Here is a 13,011-nt window from a genome sequence, read left to right as displayed (position 1 = left end):
TTACTTTCTTTGATAGTAAGAATATTTCTTTTCTTTTTGTTTATACTTGCTTGCTAAATTTCCTTATTTTTAACTTTTACATATACTTTTTTAGTTGTCTCTTAAATAGCAACAGATCTTGATATTTTATATGTCAACCCTTTTAGAGAGACTTTGCATTTTAATAGGGTCTAATCCATTTACTTTTATGTTAATTACTGGCTGGAGTCTGCTGTGATCATGTTTTATGTTTTCTCACTGATTTCTGTTTTCTAAATGGACTGTAATTTCCTGTCTTTAATTTTCTTAGTGATTTAGAAAATATACATCCTGTTTTAAACTTTGCAAATAATTATGGCACTATTTAGGATCCATTCAGGAGAAAGAAACCATAACAGGAATTGAACAAGGATGATCAGGATGAAGAATTATTAGCCGGTAATAGAGAATTAACTACTAAGAGAGGCAAAGAAATGTCTAAAGAATACAGTAAAAGGAGATGTAGGAAGCAACCACCACCTGTAGTCTGGGAGAGAACCTCAGGAAGGAACAGGTTTAGAAGAGCCCTTCCCCTCCCCACACACCTGAGACTTGCATCTCTTTGAAGAAGGTGTGGATGGAAAAGTTTGCTGAGGTGCCAACCAAGGACATTTGCTAGGAAGTCACTTGCTGGGGTGATAATGGCATTTGGGGGAAAACCGCTTGAGAGGGCACCTGCCAAACTCTGGAGGGCAATGCTACTGGGTGTTCCGCACAGAGAATCCTCCCCACAGAGAATCACAGTGGAGAATCCTCATGCTGGCAAGGAAGCCACGTGCAGACGGGAAGAGCGCAAGAACCAGGAGAAGCAAAGCCTCTTCCACTTGTGTTCCTCAGTGCTTACAATGTGTCCACTGGCACTGTGGTGGGCATGTCCCCCAAGAGTTCACGTGTGGAAACCTAATTCCCATTACAGTACTGTCAAGAGTGTAACTTTGGAGAGATGATCGGATCTGCCCTCATGAATGGATTAATGCTGTTTTTAAAGGAGTGGGGTCATGTGAACAAGGATGCCTTTGGCCTCCTTCTCTCATGCATATGCTCTCTTGCCCTTTTATCTTCTACCATGGTATGTGACCAGTAAGAAGACCCTTGCCAGGTGTGGGCACCTTGACCTTGTACTTCCTGGCCTCCACAACTGTAAGAAATACATTTCTGTTCTTCATAAATTACCCCATGTTGGGTGTTCTGTTAAAGCAGCACAAAACAGACTTCTGTTGCAAAAATATTTCTAAGTTACAACTCCAGTATCACAAAACAGAGGATAAGGATGAATCTTGAGCTGGCACAATGACCATTATCTTACATAACCACTCTCTAGCCTGAAGTGTCTTTTGACTTTTGAATGGTTTGAAAATATACCTTAGATGATTTCAATCCTTTAAAATTGGTTGAAACTGTTTTATGGTCCAACATGTTTTGTCTTGGTAACTGTTCCTTGTGTGTATTCTGCATCTGTAATGTTCTGTAGGTACCAATAAGGTCAAATTGACCCATAGAATCCAAGTCTTCTATATTAATAGCTTTTTCTCTACTGGTTCTTTAAATTGCTGAGGGAGGTATATTGAAATCATTAACTCTGTATTTGCGTAGTCCTCAGCTCTGTCAATTTTTGCTTTATCTATTTAGCAGCTTTGTTATTGTCTGCACACACATTAAGGATTATCATGTAATGAGGAATTATCCCCTTTGCCATTATAAAATATTCTTCATAGCTGGCATCATCCTCTGTCCTGTAGCCTGTTTTGCACAATATAGCTCGCTCATTCTTTTGCTTTTCACCTTTCTATGTTACAGTGGGTTTTAAATTTTTTAAAAAATTTTTGTAGTTGTAGATGGACACCATACATTTATTTTATTTGTTATACATGATGGCAGAATACAATTCATTTCATATAACACATACCGAGCACAATTTTTCAAGACACTGGTTGTACACAAAGTATTTTTACACCATTCATGTCTTATACATGTACTTAGGGTAATCATTTCTAACTCATTCCACCATCATTTGTACCTCCTTACCCCCTCCTTTCCCTTCCTACCCCTTTGCCCTATCTAAAGTTCTTCCATTCTTCCCATTCTCCCCCTGCCCAGTCACCATTATGCATCTTCATCCTTATATCAAAGAAAACATTTGGTGTTTGGTTTTTGGGATTGGCTTGCTTCGCTTAGCATTATGTTCTCCAACTTCATCCATTTACCTGCAAATGCCATGATTTTATTTTTTTAATGCTGACTAATGTTCCATTGTAAATATATACTAAAATTTCCCTATCCATTCATCTACTGAAGGGCAACTAGGTTGGTTCCACAATTTAGCTATTGTGAATTGTGCTGCTATAAACATTAATGTGGCTGTATCCCTGTAGTATGTTGTTTTTAAGTCCTTTGGTATAAACCAAGGAGTGGGAAAGCCGGGTCAAATGGTGGTCCCATTCCAAGTTTTCCAAGGAATCTCCATACTGCTTTCCTGATTGGCTGCACCAATTTGCAGTCCCACCAGCAATGTATGAGTATGTCTTTTCTCCCACATCCTCGACAACACTTATTGTTGTTTGTATTCTTAATAGCTACCATTCTGACTGGCTTGAGATGAAATCTTAGAGTAGTTTTGATTTGCATTTCTCTAATTGCTAGAGATATTGAACATTTTTTCATGTTTGTTGATTGATTGAACAGTTTCTTGGTCCATTTATTGTTTGGGTTATTTGTTTTATTGGTGTTAAGGTTTTTGAGTGCTTTATATATCCTAGGATTAGTGCTGTATCTCTTGTGCTGTGGAAAAGATTTGTTCCCATTCTGTAGGCTCTCTATTCACATCATTGATTGTTTCTTTTGCTGAGAAGAACCTTTTTAGTTTGAATCCATCCCATTTATTGATTCTTGGTTTTAATTCTTGTGCTACAGGAATTTTATTAAGGAAGTTGGGGTCTAATCCGACATGATGGAGATTTGGGCCTACTATTTCTTCCATTAGGTGCAAGGTCTCTGGTTTAATTTCTAGGTCCTTGATCTACTTTGAGTTGAGTTTTGTGCATGGTGGGAGATAAAGGTCTAAATTCATTTTGTTACATGTGGATTTCCAGTTTTCCCAGCACCATTTGTTGAAGAGGCTATCTTTTCTCTAATGTACGTTTTTGGTGCCTTTGTCTAATATAAGATACATGAAGTTATGTGGGTTAGACTCTTGTGTCCTCTATTCTGTACCATTGGTCTACAGGTCTATTTTGGTGCCAATACTATGCCATTTTTGTTACTATTGTTCTGTAGTATAGTTTAAGGTCTGGTATTGTGATGTCACCTGCTTCACTCTTCTTGCTAAGGATTGCTTTGGCTATTCTGGATCTCTTATTTTTCCAGATGAATTTCATGATTGCTTTTTCTGTTTCTATAAGGAATGCCATTGGGATTTTGATCGGGATTGCATTGAATCTATAGTCTTTTGTATGGTCATTTTGACAATATTAATTCTGCCTAACCAAGAACAAGGTAGATCTTTCCATCTTCTAAGATCTTCTTTCTTTCTTTAGCGTATTGTAGTTTTCATTGTAGAAGTCTTTCACCTCTTTCGTTAAATTTATTCCAAGTATTATATTTTTTGAGGCTATTGTAAATGGGGTAGTTTTCCTAGTTTCACTGATGTACAGAAATGCCTTTGATTTATGGGTGTTGATTTTATATCCATCTACTTTGCTGAATTCATTTCTTAGTCCTAGGAGATTTCTGGTGGAATGTTTTGGGTCTTTTAGGTATAGAATCATATTATCTGCAAATAGTGATAATTTGAGTTCTTCTTTTCTCATCTGTATCCCTTTAATTTCTTTCATCTATTTGATTGCTCTGGCTAGAGTTTCAATAACTATGTTAAATAGAAGTGGTGATAGAGCATCTCTGTTTTGTTCCAGTTTTTAGAGGGAGTGCTTTAAATTTTTCTTCATTTAGAATGATATTGGCCTGGGGCTTAGCATAGATAGCCTTTACAATGTTGAGTTACGTTCCTGTTATCCCAACTTTTTCAAGCGATTTGAACATGAAGGGATGCTGTTTTTTTGTCAAATGCTTTCTCAGCATCTTCAATAGATCATCTCAATGATGATCGTATGATTTTTATCTTTGAGTCTATTTATGTGATGAATTACATTTATTGATTTCCATGTGTGAACCAACCTTTCATCATCCTGATGCACTATCTTTTGGATATATTTTTGTATTTGATTTGCCAGAATTTTATTGAGAAGTTTTACATCTATATTCATTAGAGATGTTGGTCTGAAGTTTTTTTTCCTTTGAAGATTTGCTTTTTTTGATTTTTTTTTGATTTGATTTTTAAAATAGAACATATGTTCTATTTTAGAGAAGAACCATGTGCTGCTGAGAAGAAAGTGTATTGGCTCGTTGATGGAAAATATACTCTCTCTGTCAGTTAAGTCTTAAGTTATTGATTGTATTATTGAGTTCTGTAATTTCTTTGTTTAGCTTTTGTTTGGTAGATTTATCTAGTGGTGAAAGAAGTATGTTAAAATCACCCAGAATTATTGTATTGTGATCTCTTTGACTCTTGAACTTGAGAAGAGTTTGATTGATGAATGTAGATACTCCATTGTTTGGGGTATATATATTTATAACTGTTATGTCTTGTTGATGTATGGTTCGGTTAAACAGTATGAAATGTTCATCCTTATCCCTTTTGATTATTTTTGGCTTGAAGTCTACTTTATTTGATATGAAGATGGAAACCCCTGCTTGCTTATGTCGGCCATATGAATGGTATATTTATATTTTATCACCTTCAGTCTGTGGGTGTCATTTCCTATGAGATGAGTCTTTTGAAGGCAGCATATTGTTGGGTCTTTTTTAAAAATCCAGTCTACCAGCCTATGTCTTTTGATTGGTGAGTTTAAGCCATTAACATTTAGGGTTATATTGAGAGATGATTTGTATTACTGGTCATTTTTGTTTATTTTTGATATTTAGTGCTTGACTTGGTTTCTCCTTTGGTTGGCTTTTCTTTTATTGTAGTTCTTTCCTTTGCAGATTTTCATTGTTTTTCATTTCCTTCTCATGGAATATTTTGCCAAGAATGTTTTACAAGAAGTGCAGGCTTTCTTGCTGTAAATTCTTTTAGCTTTTGTTTATCATGGAAAGTTTTTATTTCATCATCAAATTTGAAGCTTAATTTTGCTGGATATAAGATACTTGGTTGACATCCATGATCTTTTAGAGCTTTGAGAGTCTGGGTTGAAAAATCTGTTGAGCTCCGAATTGGTCTTCCTTTATATCTGATTTTTCTCTCTTGTGGCCTTTAAAATTCTATCCTTATTCTGTGTGCTAGGCATTTTCATTATAATGTGTCTTGGTATAGATCTGTTGTAATTTTGTACATTTGGTATCCTATAGGCTTCTTGTATTTGATTTTCCAATTCATTCTTCATGCTTAGGAAATTTTCTGATATTATTTCATTGAAGATATTGCGTATTCCTTTTGAATCTCTGAACCTTCCTATATCCCAGTAAATCTTAAATTTGGTCTTTCAATGGTATCCCATAATTCTTGGATGTTCTGTTTGTGCTTTCTTACCATCTTCACTGTGAGGTCAACTTTATTTTCAAGATTGTATTTTAAAAATAATTTTCAATTTGAAATAAAAACTTTATTTTCAGTATTATATTTTGTCTTTATTGTCTGAGGTTCTGTCTTCTTTTTTGAATTAAAAAAAATTTTTTTAACTTGTTTATAGACCTTTATTTATTTATTTATATGTGGTCCTGAGACTCGAACCCAGTGCCTCACACATGCCAGGCTAGTGCACTACCACTGGGCCCCAGCCCCAGCCCTGAGGTTCTGTCTTCTAAGTGGTCCAGTCTATTGGGGATGCTATCTATTGAGTTTTTAAATTGGCTTATTGTTTCTTTCATTTCAAGAATTTCTGTTTGTTTTTTTTCAGTATCTCTTTCAGTATTCTCTTTCTTGAAGTAATCTTTTGCAACCTATATTTGCTCTCATCTCTTTGTTGGTATGATTGATTTTTGCCTGTATCAGCTCACTTAGATGATTATTTAATTCCCAAATCATTTTAGTTATGTATATCCTGAACTCCTTCTCTGACATTTCACCTACTTTGCTATCTATAGATCCTATTGTTTTAGTGTCTTGATTTGTTTAGGGCACTTTCCTCCCTTGTTTTTTCATGTCTATCTTCCTCTCTTGCAGTGTAGATCTGAGGTATTACAGCTTCTGCCCTATTATCTTATAGTGTGCCTACAGGTTACCAATATTTCACTTTTAATGGAGAGTTCAATATTGTAGCACTCAATGTAACCATATGTGCCGCCATATATCAGTTAGCTTCTATTTTTGCATTTATAGTTTTGTCACTGTAAATAGAAATTATGAGTTTGGTTATCTTCAACCATATAATCAATAGGTTTGTGTAATGGTTTACAGTTTCTGATGGTGGAAGGGGGGACTGGGGTGTTGGCTGAGATGTTTATTAGGTTGGATGTAAGAATATGGAGGTATTAGATTTCATGATTAGTGAGAGGGTAATCATAGGATCTGGCTATTAATAGGAGAAACAAGAGCTAGGCAACCCTATGCAAGACTCCCTGTTACCTCAGCCACAGGCTACCTGTTAGCACCCCTAGTAGAGAAAACTCTAGTGACGTCTTACCAGGTCCTTATTGTTGTCTCTTGATAGAAGCAGTGATATCCCAGTTTCATGGCGGTGGCAGCCTCAAGCCTGTATGTTTCCTGATGTTGGGCTATGGAGCCGCGCTTTGGTGAATAAGGAACCCCAGCGTGGGGTGGCTTTGCCCCAGAACTCTGGGCATTGGTGGCACGGGACAGGTGGGTGGGTGGGCTCTGCCTTTGGATCTCTGGGAGGCTCTGTTCTTAATAGGGTTACTCCTTTCTCTGTTCATTTTGTATACATTCTATTGTGTTTTTTTTTTTTTTTTAAAGTTCACTTATCTTTTTTTTCTGCATTGTCAACTTTTTGTGCAGTATTGTTAATCCTTCCTAGTGTAATTCTAATTTCAAATATTGTGGTTTTCTTTGTTAGCAATTCTTGTATGTTCCTTTTTTACATTAATTTTCATTATATTCACATTTTCCTTTACATCTTCAACTCTAGGGCTTCAAAAGCCCCAGCATACAGTTCATCAATCCCAAAGAAAACTCGGAGGACTCACTGTGAGGGTTTGGACATTTTATAACATACTCCTTGGTGGCAGCAGACTGGGACAATGTGAGGTGCTCATCGAGCCTTCAGCTTGGGGAATGTAAATGACACAGGTTGCATGCCTACTGTACAGATGGGTTTCTTCAGCTGTCTTATGAGTACATGCCTTTCTTTCACAACCACCGTGGTTGTGAAAAAAAGGCATGTACTCATCTCTTTCATCTCACCCAAAAATTGGAGATAAGGGGAGTGGCCAGTTTCACTCCTTTTGTCCTGCTGGCACATTATTGGGAGTCCTTCTTAGTCCCCTTCAGGAACAGCAAGTCTAGGCACTGACTGGTGTCGGACCCCAACACATCCTTGAGCATGTATAACATATTTATAATAGATGTTTTAACAACCTTTACTGCTAGTTCCATCATGTGTCATTTGCGGGTCTGATTCTGTTGACTGATAGTTCTCTCGTACTTAGCAAAGGCGGTATATGTGGTAAATGTTACATTGCTGGTCCTTTTGTTCCTTTAAATTACATTGTGGAGGGCTGGGATTGTGGCTTGGCAGTGGAGCGCTTGCCTCGCACGGGCAGGACTTGGGTTCGATCCTCAGCACCACATAAAAATAAAGGCATTGTGTTGTGCCCACCTACACCAAATAAATAAATAAATAAATATTTTTTTTTTAAAAAAAATTACACTGGGTTTTGTTTGTAGTTAATTTGCTTGAAGAATAGTTTGATCCTTCTGAGGCTTGTTTTCAAGTAAGCTCCGGTGAGTGCACATTGGTTCTGTAAGTATTGTCTGTGGTTGCCTTCACCCAACTACAGCAGAATTGTATAGTTGGGACAGAGACCAGGTGGCCTGCAAAGCCTGAAATGCTGTTTCAGAGAGGAGACTGTCCTTGTTCTAATAAGTGCTCACTGTTGTTATTTTGAAATGAATTTATGGCTAAGTATTATTTTGTAGTTGTAGATGGACAACATGCCTTTATTTTACTTGCTTATTTTTATATGGTGCTGAGGATCGAACCCAGTGCTTCATACAAGCTAGGTAAGTGCTTTGCTACTGAGCTACAGCTCCAGCCCCAGAGCTAAGTATTTTTAAGCTTTCTCAGTTTTAATTTCCACTACAGAAAATATCAATAGATAAGACCCACAAAAATAAAAAAGGTTTTGAGTCCCCCATTTTTAAGTGAATAGAGATTCTGAGACCAAAAGCTTTGAGAAATGCTGATTTAGATGAAATTTGCTGGATGAAATTAACATCTCCTGCCCACAGCCTTGTTCCTGATCAGAAGTGTGCCTGCCCTCCTCATCCCTCCAGCCTTACCTACTGTGTCTGGAATGACACGTGGTGGTATGGCTGAGTCTTCTGTGTGCCCTGAGTTCTGTCCTTTTCTTCCTCTCTTGTTCTCTGATTCTGAGGCTTTTCAACTTGACTAAGCAACAGAAGTGACCAGTTAGATTTTGTTATTTGGATTTTGTTGTTCTTTTGTTCTATCTTGGCCCTAGAAAGGTATGCAAAGTAGAGTCATGAGGAAACTAAGTACTCAGTGAAACACAATCTTGTTTGCAGATGAAGTGACTGAACTGATGAGGGTCAGGATTTGCCCAAATGATGAAGTTGGTATTCAAGCTGAATTAAGTCTAGGTTTTGTTTTTTCACTATATTCCACTGCCACAGCACCTGAACTCTGAAGCCAGACCAAGCCAGAGCACTTCTTAGTCTTCTTTTTTTAATTAATTAACTCATTTTAATTAGGTATATATGATAGCAAGTACATTTGGATTCATTGTACACAATTGCAGCACAACTTTTCATTTCTCTGATTGTACACAATGTAGCATTGCACCACAGGTGCAGTCATACATGTACCTAGGGTAATGATGTCCTCCTCATTCCACCATCTTTCCTGCCTCCATGTCCCCTCCTCTCCCTCTCTCCCCTTTCTCCATTTTTCCCATGCCCCACCCTCATCGTTATGGATCAGCATCCACTTATCAGAGAGAGCATTCGGCCTTTGGTTTTTTGGGATTACCTTACTTTGCTTAGCATGATATTCTCCAGCTCCATCATTTACCTGCAAATGCTATAATTTTATTCTCTCTTAATGCTGAGTAATATTCCATTGTGTGTATATACCACAGTTTCTTTATACATTCATCTATTGAAGGGCATCTAGGTTGCTTTCACAGTTTAGTTATTGTGAATTGAGCTGAGTTACTATAGTATGCTGATTTTAAATCCTTTGGTATAGACTGAGGAGTGGGATAGCTGGGTCAAATGGTTGGTTCCATTCCAGGTTTTCTAAGGAATCTCCGTACTGCTTGGTTGCACTAATTGCAGTCCCCACCAGCAAAGTATGAGTGTGCCTTTCCCCCCACATCCTCGCCAACATTTATTGTTGTCTGTATTCTTTACAACTGTCATTCTGACTGGCTTGAGATGGAATCTTAGAGTATTTTGATTTGCAATTCTCTAATTGCTAGAGATGTTGAACATTTTTTCATATATTTGTTGATTGAATGTATATCTCTTCTAAGAAGTGTCTGTTCAGCTCCTTAGCTCACTTATTGTTTGGGTTATTTGTTTTTTTGGTGTTAAGTTTTTTGAGTTCTTTATATATCCTGGAAATTAGTGCTATGATGTGCGTGTGGCAAAAATATGCTCCCATTCTGTAGGCTCTTTCTTCACCTTATTGATTATTTCTTTTGCTGAGGAGAAGCTTTTTAATGTGAATCCATCCCATTTATTAATTTTTGATTTTATTTCTTGTGCTGTAGGAGTCTCGTTAAGGAAGTCGGGGCCTAATCTAACGTGATAAAGATTTGGGCCTACTTTCTCCTCTGTTAGGTGCAGAGTCTCTGGTCTAATTCCTAGGTCCTTGATCCACTTTTGGTTGAGTTTTGTCCATGATGAGAGATAGGGGTTTATTTTCATTTTGCTGCATATGGCTTTCCAGTTCTCCCAGCACCATTTGCTGAACGGTGGCAGTGGCTGTTATGAGTGGACTCTGCGCAGGAGTTTTAGGGCCTGGAGGGCCAGAGCCATCAGGCCCTGTGACCAACTTGTGGGGAGTTAGGAACAGGCAGCTTGAGGATAGCATCCAAGTTTCTGGACTATGCGGGAAATAACTCTGTCTCTTTATCAATAACTGCAGTCTTTTCTCCACTGTATGTTTTTGGCACCTTTGTCTAGTATAAGATAACTGTATTTATATGGGTTTGTCTCTGCAGAGCACTTCTTAATCTTTACATAAAACAGCCGTTTATTCTACTTAGTAACCCTAAGGGACTTGTCTCCCTGAAAATTGACATAAACTGAAGTTTTGGAGGAATCATGACTCATCATGGCGGTTCTTCCTATTTCTTGGGAGTGTATCTTGTACTGATCTCTTTGAAACTGAATTCATGAAAGAGCAGTTAGCCATAGTCATCCTTTCCCTCCAAGCATTACCCGATGTCTCCCCACCCCCACTTCTCCTGAGACCTGGGGAGAATTCTGCCGGCCTCTGTTCTGCTTTCTGAATCTTCTTGAAACCCAGCTGTGAACCTGCACCCTAGGTTTGGGAGACCCCGGCCCATCAGCTTAAGCTGACTGGTATTGGTTTCTGTAACTTGGAACTGAACCATTTAGCTGATGCAAAGATCATAGACTAAAAAAAAACATGATGGAAAACTTTACCGAGGAGACAGGAAGGAGAGTTTCCAGCAGAGGTATAAGAAGAAGGAGGTTGGCATGGGGCAAAGGACTGGGGCCAGGTTAGGGTGGGCAGAGAGGCAAGGAAGACCTGAACAGGGTGGCTGCTGCCATGGGAAAGAGTTGCTGACAGGTTTGAGAGGTGTTAAGACGAAGGCGACCAGCTTGTGGGGAGTTAGGAACAGGCAGCTTGCGGATAGCATCCAAGTTTCTGGACTATGCAGGAAATAACAGGAAGAAGATTTTGTATTATATCTCAAAGCTGGTCTCAGGGCTTCAGTCCTATGTTTGGATGAGTTCTGGCAACTTCGGGGAGGTCTGCTGGTTGCAGTGAGCAAGTTTACAAAACAGGGTGGAAATAATGTCTTGAAGGAGACAGACTCCAAGATGCTCACTTCAAGGGAACCTAGCCTTCTGCAGGCAGAGGCAGATCTGGGAGTCAGGGCAGTGGCTGTTATGAGTGGACTCTGCCCATGAGCTTTAGGGCCTGGAGGCCCAGAACCATCAGGCCCTGCTGACTGGGAAGCTGAAATTTAATGTGACTCCCAGGATGGTGTGCACGCACATTTAAGTTTGGGAAATATTGCTGGGCCTCACCCAGGAGCTGCCTTGTGCATGAAGAAGCAGCTTGGATTTCAGCTGGCTGCCTGCTGCTCTCAAGGAGTCTTGATTAATAGTCTCCTCCCTGCAGAGGCCTTCCTGCTCCAAAGGCTCCGCCTCCTTCGATCACTCATTATATTAACAATTTGTCCGTTATTTGGAACCAGTGGAAAAAAGCCTTCTCTTAACATGCCCTGAAGCTCATGGGGCATATGTGCTAACTTACTCAAACCAACCTGATACTTATTGAATTTCCCTGCATAGTCCACTCCAAAGAGTTTTTAAAAAGAAATTTTCTGAAAACTTTGGATAGGCCATTTGTTGTACTAAGACTTTCTCCCCAGAGGGCTTTGTGATTATAACTGAAATGAGAAAGCTCTGTTATTAGAAATAATATTTGGCCCTAGAAAACTCTACAGAAGTTGGGTGGAAGGAGGACTCTAGAAAAGGCGGGGGGAGCTTGGGGGTGGGAGAACAAGGGCCCTCGCTGTGTCCACAGTTGCCATTTTTGTGCTTTGATAAAGAGGCAGAGAAACCCAAGGGAAAAGAGAAGTTCAGAAAGGCCCTGGTTCTTCCAGAACTGTGCTGTTCGTCCAGCACGGTCACCAGTGGCTACATGCAGTGATTCAAATTGAGATACCATTAAGTATGCAGTTCCTCATTCACCCCAGCCACCTTTCCACTATGGCAGAAGGTTCTGTTGGACAGTCTGTTCTGGAAATTCATATAGGTTTGTGAGATATATTGGCTACTAAATTGTGGCAATCTGTTTCTAGTTCACAATTGCATTGCACATGCCCAAAGATGGCCTCAAAGTCTGAGCTGTCTTCCCTAGACATGAGTGGGCAAGTGTGTCATCCTGCTCCACCAGGCTTTGTAAACAGTTGATAAGCAGCAGCATCTATGTCCACTGCTTCTGTGGGAAGTGACAGAGAGCTGTGGGCATCTCCTGAGCCCAAAGCCAAAAGCCCCAGCTTCATTGGCTAACTTGAATCACCCTGGACAGTCTGTAACCTCTTGGTCTTTTTATACAAAGATTGTCACCCACTACAGGTGGGCAGTGAGAAAAGGCAACTCTGCGTTGCACATGGGGCTTAGAAGATGAAGACTTTCATGAACCCTTAACAACAAATGGCCTCCTGTCTTTGTACACTTTTAACGATATTTATGCTACCATCTCCTGATTTTATTTTAACTGGTTTGGAACTAACTCTGGAAGCAGGCTGTTTTACGTAACAAAATCTTCATTGACAGCTCTGTGAGATGCTATTTTAAATACAAAGGTATTTGCATGCTTATATAGCTCCACATTCCATGTAAAGAAGGGTTTGTCCATACAAAACGTGTCTATCTTTTTCCTACCTGAAATTCAAAGCACCTGCCCCCTGCAGTTTTTTTTAAATAAGGGGAAGCTTCTTTATCTTCCCATCCATTGGTCATTACTGTTGATTTGTTGTCCTTGTATAAATAAAACAGCATTCCTTGTGTGGACTCTTATTTTTTTGCCCTGTTTT

The sequence above is a fragment of the Ictidomys tridecemlineatus genome, chromosome 8 (assembly GCF_052094955.1).
Source record: "Ictidomys tridecemlineatus isolate mIctTri1 chromosome 8, mIctTri1.hap1, whole genome shotgun sequence".
Classification (NCBI taxonomy): Eukaryota; Metazoa; Chordata; class Mammalia; order Rodentia; family Sciuridae; genus Ictidomys; species Ictidomys tridecemlineatus.
This window is presented reverse-complemented; position numbering follows the sequence as displayed.